Source organism: Engystomops pustulosus, chromosome 1 (genome assembly GCF_040894005.1).
Source record: "Engystomops pustulosus chromosome 1, aEngPut4.maternal, whole genome shotgun sequence".
Classification (NCBI taxonomy): Eukaryota; Metazoa; Chordata; class Amphibia; order Anura; family Leptodactylidae; genus Engystomops; species Engystomops pustulosus.
Genome location: NC_092411.1, coordinates 185,363,510 through 185,371,245, shown reverse-complemented (window position 1 = coordinate 185,371,245; position 7,736 = coordinate 185,363,510).

Sequence of the window (7,736 nt, the reverse complement as noted above, 5' to 3'; positions counted from 1 at the left end):
CACGCTGACCACGGCATTTAACGGGTTAAACACTGGGGTGTTACACTGGGGTGTCGGCTATTAGTCACAGCCGACACTCCGTGTTTCCCGATGCCGGTTCGGCTCAGATCTTGAGCCGAACCGGCATCAGCTCAGCATCCGATATATATATATATACACTCACCGGCCACTTTATTAGGTACACCTGTCCAAATGCTCGTTAACACTTAATTTCTAATCAGCCAATCACATGGCGGCAACTCAGTGCATTTAGGCATTTAGACATGGTCAAGACAATCTCCTGCAGTTTAAACCGAGCATCAGTATGGGGAAGAAAGGTGATTTGAGTGCCTTTGAACGTGGCATGGTTGTTGGTGCCAGAAGGGCTGGTCTGAGTATTTCAGAAACTGCTGATCTACTGGGATTTTCACGCACAACCATCTCTAGGGTTTACAGAGAATGGTCCGAAAAAGAAAAAACATCCAGTGAGCGGCAGTTCTGTGGGCGGAAATGCCTTGTTGATGCCAGAGGTCAGAAGAGAATGGGCAGACTGGTTCGAGCTGATAGAAAGGCAACAGTGACTCAAATCGCCACCCGTTACAACCAAGGTAGGCAGAAGAGCATCTCTGAACGCACAGTACGTCGAACTTTGAGGCAGATGGGCTACAGCAGCAGAAGACCACATCGGGTGCCACTCCTTTCAGCTAAGAACAGGAAACTGAGGCTACAATTTGCACAAGCTCATCGAAATTGGACAGTAGAAGATTGGAAAAACGTTGCCTGGTCTGATGAGTCTCGATTTCTGCTGCGACATTCGGATGGTAGGGTGAGAATTTGGCGTCAACAACATGAAAGCATGGACCCATCCTGCCTTGTATCAACGGTTCAGGCTGGTGGTGGTGGTGTCATGGTGTGGGAAATATTTACTTGGCACTCTTTGGGCCCCTTGGTACCAATTGAGCATCGTTGCAACGCCACAGCCTACCTGAGTATTGTTGCTGACCATGTCCATCCCTTTATGACCACAATGTACCCAACATCTGATGGCTACTTTCAGCAGGATAATGCACCATGTCATAAAGCTGGAATCATCTCAGAATGGTTTCTTGAACATGACAATGAGTTCAAGTCCACAGTCTCCAGATCTCAATCCAATAGAGCATCTTTGGGATGTGGTGGAACGGGAGATTCGCATCATGGATGTGCAGCCGACAAATCTGCGGCAACTGTGTGATGCCATCATGTCAATATGGACCAAAATCTCTGAGGAATGCTTCCAGCACCTTGTTGAATCTATACCACAAAGAATTAAGGCAGTTCTGAAGGCAAAAGGGCGTCCAACCCGTTACTAGCATGGTGTACCTAATAAAGTGGCCGGTGAGTGTATATATATATATATATATATATATATATATATATATATATATATATATATATCCGACGCTGAGCGTCAGAGGTTAAACACAATAGAGCATACATGCACCAAATATACATATACAGTCAAAAAAGTGAAAAAAGATTGCGGCACTCACCAGTAAGATTATCTTCTTTATTTCATTTCAGGATAAAAGAAGTCCAACATGTAAGCCAAAGTGGGGTAGAGGTAGGAGCAGGGGATCAAACAAAGGCGTTTCGTGCTGTTTCTAGCCTCTGTCGCCTTTGTTTCATCCCCTACCTCTACCCCACTTTGGCTTAAGTGTTTTATCCTGAAATGAAATAAAGAAGATACCGTATATACTCGAGTATAAGCCGACCCGAGTATAAGCCGAGGCCCCTAATTTTACCACAAAATACTGGGAAAACCTATTGACTCGAGTATAAGCCGATGGTGGGAAATGCATTGGTCACAGCCTCCCCAGTATATAGCCAGCCCCTGCCCCAGTGTATATAGCCAGCCAGCCCCTGCCCAAGTGTATACAGCCAGCCAGCCCCTGCCCCAGTGTATATAGCCTGCCAGCCCCTGCCCCAGTGTATATAGCCTGCCAGCCCCTGCCCCAGTGTATATAGCCTGCCAGCCCCTGCCCCAGTGTGTATAGCCTGCCAGCCCCTGCCCCAGTGTATATAGCCTGCCAGCCCCTGCCCCAGTGTATATAGCCTGCCAGACCCTGCCCCAGTGTATATAGCCTGCCAGACCCTGCCCCAGTGTATATAGCCTGCCGCACCCTGCCCCAGTGTATATAGCCTGCCGCCGCTGCCAGACAGATCGCACAGAAGATATACAGGGGTCGCCGGAAAGGTGAGTTTAGATATATTTATTTTTTTGACTCGAGTATAAGCCGAGTTTGGGTTTTTCTGCACAACTAGGCTTATACTCAAGTATATAAGGTAATCTTACTTGTGAGTGCGGCAATTTTTTTTCACTTTTTTGCCTGTCTATGATCCCTTCTTTGAAAGCTGAGCACCACCAATACGGTTTTATTCAAAAATCTTGTACCATCTCTGAATATATCTGAATTCAAGACATACAAGGAGACTAGATAGTGCCCATTTTCACTACTCTACATTTTATATATACATACAGTACCAGACATACAGCATATATCATATACACACCACATACAACCATACAGCATATACAGTGAATACACATCACATAAACATACATTTATTCAGTATATGCACTATATACACCATATCGCATCACACTCGCAAGCGTGGAAAAGGCCTTAGCCAACTAATAGGAGGTGCAAAGTACCATTAGACCACATTTATACATTATATTTATCATCCTGCATCAGTCACAGTGATAAATCTGTGCAGCACAAGACAGTCTAGTCCAACTGTCTTACCTTACAACATTTTAGTTAATTCTACCTTAGTGTCTTTTCCTGCTCAAATACCACATGTATTATTACAAAATGACATGTTAATAGGTTCTCTGCCTTGATTGAATAGTCGTGGTAACGAAGTTATAAAATGTGATTGATTTTAAACACCTTAACCTCTATTAACACTATTCATAGGCTAGAAAGACTTTGTGCAGTGTGTGCAACGTGCAGCACAGAAGCTTTTATATAGAATAACAGCAAGCAGAGATCTAGAAAACCATGAGGAATTGATAGCGAAAGTGTAGGTAGAGTTTGGAATGCATCATACAAACAATAACATTAATTTGCCAAAATGGGAATACCCCTTTAAGTGCTGGGCACCTCCATAATACTACTTCAGGCCTAAACACCTTTGCAATAAGATGTGAAGTCGTTTTGGAGTTTGACAGCATTTAAGGGGCTTATTCAGCATTCTTAAAATCAGTAAATCTAACTTACAACTGATTATTACTGTGAACAATCCACTCCAGGCAACAAACTCTGAAATGGAAACTTACTTCACAAAGTCCAACTTTTGTGATAAGCCTCAACAAATCTAACCCTATAACAAAAGAACATTAACCCCATAGCGCAATAAGACGTACCCTTACGTCTTGCTGCACATGGGGGAGTATGAAGAGGGCTCACGGGCTGAGCCCTTTTCATACTCACCGGGCATTTGCTTCATAATGTTAACCCTTTGATCGCCGCCGGCAAAGCTGCCTGCGGCATTAGAGAGCCGACGGCGCGTGGGCGCCGTCATCTTGGCTCTGATCGTCACTCCCCGTGACGTCACTGGGGAGCGGCGATCCGTTGTCATGACAGCCTTGGATCACACAAAGATCCGAGGCTGTCATGATCGAGGCTATCTATTAATATGTGCGATCTGCACATTGTAATAGATGGTATGCAAAATCCCCATATACTGTCATACTGTAGTATGGCAGTGTATGGTAGGATCAATCAGATAACCTAGGGTTAAAGTACCCTAGGGAGTCTGAAAAATAGTAAAAAAAAATAAAGTAAAAAAGTTAAAAAAAAAAATTATATTAAAAAAACATAAAAATTCAAATCACCCCCCTTTCTCTAGAACTGATATAAATAGAAATAAACAGTAAAAATCCTAAACAAATTAAGTATCGCCGCGTCCGAAAATGCCCGATCTATCAAAATATAATAACCGTTTTTCACTGCGTTTTACCCTGTAGCCGAAAATAGCGCCCGAAGTCGCAAATTGCATTTTTTAGCCATTTTGAAAAATAGAAAAAATTCTATAAAAAGTGATCAAAAGGTCGCACAGTCCTAAAAATATCAGATGATGTTAAAAATATGAAAATGATTTTGAATTACATTTTTTTTTTAAACCCTGTGTCAAAAACAGAATGAATTAAAATAACAATCATCAACCACGCTGGTTTCACAGCAGCCAGCCCATGGAAAGAGCCAGAAAATGTGTTGCTAAGGCAGAAAAAGCTCTGAACTCTTGGGTTTTAAAAAAATGCAATGTTTTCATAGTGCTGAAGTGGAAGTTTGTGTGTATCAAAGCCCTGACAAATGTTCCCGCAGTTAAGCAAAACTTTGTTTATATTGCGTGCCTCTCAACAGAAATTAAGAACTGTGGAAACAATCCACGCGAGTGCCTGGCAATCTTCTCTCGTTCTCTCTTAGTGGATATGACAATCTCACCTGCTGCGGGAGACTGGAAATAAAAGGACAATCTCACGTCATTAATAAAACATCAGCCAGAGTCGAATCAGAGGCACAGTTAACCACTGGAGACCCAGTATAATACTTAATTTTATCGATGATGGAAGTGCTTTAGCCTGAGGTAACTTTCGTGGAGGCCATGTTTGCGTGCAAACCTTCACTTAAAGCCATACCGGATGGCAGAGCTGATGTTCACACGAGTGTAAACTTACATTGAAATGCATGAAGCGCATGAGATGTTACATCACTCAAGCCAGTCAGCTTTGGCAGTGGCCTAATGTTTTATTTAAGCCTACTCCTCTAAGGAGATCTAAAAATTCACTCAACGCCCTCGGAAATGTGTCTGTTTTGGCTGCAGAGAATGGTTTCCAATCACGAAAGGATAAAAACATCAAAATAAGCTAATAGAGATCTGCCTTGAAATTCAGTCCCTGGGGGAAGGGGGGTTCTTTTGTAAGGGGGGCGTTGAGTACATTATTAACAGATCAAGGGGTTTTAACGCGCAAGCGCTTTACAGTTTGGAGTGATGCACTGAAGCGTGGGTAAGAAAAAAAGGGGGAGAAAGTATGAATGTATGACATGATTGATATGATAAGCTGCTACTTATTGAACCAATTATTAATCAGTTTAACAGGGAAACCAGGTCATAACACAATTGTCTAACTGCACTTGCCATTTCTGTAAGTGGATGAATAATAGGCTATAACATGAATTGGATTTGTACAGAGCATTTATAAAAATTGGTCAGCAGCAATTTTGACAAATGGATTGGTTGACTGATTTACATGGGAATTTTGCAATTATACTCTGCAAATGCAAACGTGTTTTCTTTCTCATTTACAAAATCTAGGTCATCACAGTTTTTACGGTCAATGGGCATGTATTTGAGAAGGAAGCTTTTCCTTTTGAAAGAAGCTTTTATTTTTGCCAACAACAGCAAAATAGCTTAACTCTATGTAAGCTTTGTGGGAGATTGAATTTGAACGAATTCTCTCAATCTTTTCATTTTCTATTCAGTCTTTTTTGCAATACTCAAGGTCAATTTCAATACAGGATTTACATCAGTACTTTTATATTAATGTGGTAATTTATAAAGTAAAAGAATTTATATTTAAAAATACTTTAAGTTGCTGAATTATATAACAGGGAACCTGTAATCAGTGTTCCCCTGATGAAATCACCATTATACCCACATAGTAGCTATGCTGTATCAGGGATAACACAAATGGATATGTCCAGAAAAGTCTTTTTAGCCTATGAATAGTGTTAATAGAGGTTAAGGTTTAAAATCAATCACATATTTTATAACTCCCTTACCACGACTATTCAATCAAGGCAGATAACCTATTAACAGGCCATTCTATAATAATACATGTGGTATTTGAGCAGGAAAAGACACTAAGGTAGAATTAACTAAAATGTTGTAAGGTGAGACTTCTGGACTAGACTGTCTTATGCTGCACAGATTAATCACAGTGTCTGATGCAGGATAATAAATATAATGTATAAATGTGGTCTAATGGTACTTTGCACGTCCTATTAGTTGGCTGAGGCCGTTTCCACACTTGAGAGTGTGATGCGATGAACTCACATCACTCTCGCAGCTCGACACTCGAAGCGCATGATGCCTGGATCTCACGGCCCAGACGCTGCAAACCAGAACTGAACTGACATGCTGAGTTCAGTTCCGGTTTTCAGTGTTCGGGCCGGGAGACCCGGGCAGCATGCATTGCCAGTGTGATGCGAGGTTATTGCATCACACTTGCAAGTGTGGAACGGGCCTTAGTTTATGCAAGTCTCATTAACATAATATTTGATCCATAGACTTTTTCCCACAAAGCCACACACCTTTTTTTTAAAAAAAAACAACCCTTTGTCATACTCATTGTAAAAATATGTCTAAACCCCTGAGAAATGTGGAGAACCCAGCTTTTTGATACAAATCACCACAGCATTGTGATTGATATTTCTGCCCCATTGTGCTCATGAGGCCGGTTGTGGCTGAAACATTCATGAGCAGAGTTAACACAACCCTTTAGATGCTGCACTTAATATTTACCACTGCATGTACGTGGCTACAGGGTGCTACCCAAGATTCAGAGTTTTCCCTGTCCACAGAAGAATGGTTTACCAAAAAGTGAATGCTGAATTAAATGAAACAAATAAATAAAAAAGTGCCTTCAGTTTTTCAAAATTATTAAGAAATAAACGGAAATTCAAAGCCATTTGTATCTTGCTGAATAAATGAAAATGCCAAATCATCCAGCAAGAAACCAAGTTAGTTAAGTATCAGCTGACCACATAGACATTTTTTTTTTTTAATGAAATCGAGGTTGTTGTAGGGAATGCTGGGTTAAGACCAAGTAACAACACAGAGCAATTGCAGCAACTTAATCAAAGATAGGATAAAATTCTGCACCTTTATATTACACATAGAAAAATGTGTGTGGAAAACACGAAAAAGGGAGGGGGCCCAACTGGTGTGATTTGGACTTAAATGAAACCTACCATTACGGATCTACCTACTGAGGCAGGTTCCTGTATTCTAACCTAGCGCTATCCTTTTTCTGTTATGTTAGCAGAACCTTGTAAAAATGTTATCTTTTATATATGTAAATTTTCTTATGAGGCTAATGAGGCATGTAGCCACAGAGTGGAGCGGGAGCTATAGCTACTCCAACCCCAGTAGCCTCTTTCCTCCCAGCTCTATCCAAGAAAAGTTTGGGCTGGGGCAGAGTACAGGAAGTTGCCATCGTATCTATCTTATTAGATAGATTGGTGATGGTGGGCTTCCTTTAACCTCTTCATGCTCTGCGCTGTACATGTACATCACAGAGGTGCTGAGGCTGTATGAAGAGGGCTCATGGGGTGGTACTAACATTCCAACATTGGCGGCGGAGCCACATGTCTTTTATAAGACGGCAATGCCATCTTTGTTCTGATCGTCGCTGCTCAGGATGTCATTGGGGCTGCATGGCATCTGCAGTTTGGTTAAAATGAGCCAGTGGGTCATTGTAATGAATACTATGTAAAAATGCCATATTTACAGTACAGTAGTATTGTAGTACATGGTAGGAACGATCAGACCATCTAAGGTTAACGTACCCTAGGGCAGTGTTCCCCAACCTTACCATTGTCCCTGGAAAATAACATTTCATGCCCCGAAAATAGTCCATATCTAACCCCAACCCATATAATGTGCAAATTACTGCATCCCCACGTTTAAAATACCCCCATTCCCGC